The sequence below is a fragment of the Stegastes partitus genome, unplaced genomic scaffold, assembly GCF_000690725.1.
Source record: "Stegastes partitus isolate 25-593 unplaced genomic scaffold, Stegastes_partitus-1.0.2 Scaffold1518, whole genome shotgun sequence".
Lineage (NCBI taxonomy): Eukaryota > Metazoa > Chordata > Actinopteri > Pomacentridae > Stegastes > Stegastes partitus.
Window position 1 is genome coordinate 55,976 of NW_007579249.1, and position 1,861 is coordinate 57,836.

General features: G+C 37.8%; 1 long non-coding RNA gene across 1 annotated transcript in view; it reads right to left on the reverse strand.

Annotated features, from left to right (window-relative positions):
* Window positions 1–1,861, reverse strand: part of LOC103371046 (uncharacterized) — a 10,867-nt gene that overhangs the window by 932 nt on the left and 8,074 nt on the right. The gene's annotated exons all lie outside the window — the stretch shown is intronic.

The window sequence follows — 1,861 nt, forward strand, 5'->3', positions numbered from 1 at the left end:
ACTGAAACCTCCTTTGACTCTGAGTGTTGCTTCTGCTCAGACTCACCTTCAGTGTCAGCAGCTGGAAGCAGCAGTGTTGTAGCTGAAGCTCGGTCTGATCGTCTGAGCGTCTCTTGACAGAATAATAATCACAAAGTGTTTCCTGGTTTGTGTGAGGTGAGCCAGGTGAGGGGTGGAGCTTCGTCATACCTCTCCTCCTGCCTCACCTATTTTTCAGCGTCTCTTTCATTCCACAACAATGATTAAATCCAGGACTTGTCAGCTGTAATGTGCAGCAGCGTGTTGCAACAGTCTGAATCCAGCTTCAGGTTGAACAGAATGAAATATGAAAAATTGTTTGCTGTCAGTCTGCTGGTTCTGGAGGCTCCTGTAACGAGTTCAGATGATGTTGTGTTGATCACAAACATATATTTTATTAAACACTGAGACAAGGAAATAGTTTTCTTTGTTCACTCACCTTTACGTCCTTCCAACCTGTTACGTGATCCAGTTGTTCCTCACGCTCACAAGGCCGGCCCCTCTACTTCCAGATATCTGGACTTGTCCAGATGTCGTCTTCTTCTGTCTTCTTCTCTCGTTTACCTGGTTTAGTAAACGTCGTCTTTTTCTGTTTTTGGTGGTGTGAGGATATTCTTCCTTTTGGTTGAGTGGACTTTACTCTGAGCAACTTCCTTGTTTTGGTTGAGATGTGGGATCATTGGGAAAATCCAGACGAGATGATTCTGAGTTGAACAATTGCAAAGAACTATTTCAGAAAACCCGAGCTAGACTTTTTCTGTTGTATTATGAACTGTGATTAAATCAACAGTCTGGAGTGATTTTTGAAAGGTTTTGTTCCTTGCTCTATTTGTTATAGCGTTGATAACTTTATGGTGTTTTGTGTTCCTTGATGGGTATTCTCTGACCTTTAACCTTTTTTCATTGCGTTAACACAGACAAGATTGGTGTAAAAACATTTGATCCTTGTGGGGTTTGACCTCTAACGTAGACATCATGGAAGTTAAACAAGTACAACGTTATGGACACGGAACGAATACGGAAAAACCTTTTATTAAATTTTATGTTTGAAATTAGTTTTTTTATGCATACTACCATTTGTAGTTTGATACGACAAACATGTTTGACTTATTTTAGCAGAAATAACAAGATGTTTACAAGCTACAATCCATATGAGGGTTGTTCCATCTCAGACCATCAGAGGCCTTCTTCTCAACCATCTCTGATCAGCTGTTTTACCACACACTATATACATTTGACATGGTTCCTGTAAAACTTTGCATTAGGTAAATATATATACATATAACTAAAATTACTTTCAGCAGCTGTTTTCTCACATTGAAGTTTGAGGATGTTTCAACAAAAAATCTCGAACGATTTATCACAAAAGCTGGAAATTTTCGGCTATTCATCCTCGTGGCACTGACTAAGGATCTGTGGGACTTGGACTACGCTATTCTTAGTATTCTATATGTTTAGTTTCGTATTATTGTGACATTCAGCTACATGTGATTCAGAAAATATCACAAGCTGACGTCTGCATTATCAATTGTTTTGTTAATAGGAGCTCAAACACAAAACTTTTCACGACAGCTGTTTTATTCCCTCACATTTCAACTCACTCATAATCAGAAAACATTTCATGTACTTGTCCAATATTACAGATTCTGAATCAATAACATAATGACACATAACAGTGACAATTTCAGGTTTTTATCTTTAATGCTTCTTGAGATACTGTAATCATACACAAAATATTTATTAACTGATAACAAATCAATAAGACAACAATGGCACAACAGTAAATGAATAACCGAACACAGGTTTGATGATGAAAGTGTGCAACATGTAAGTATGCAGTGAT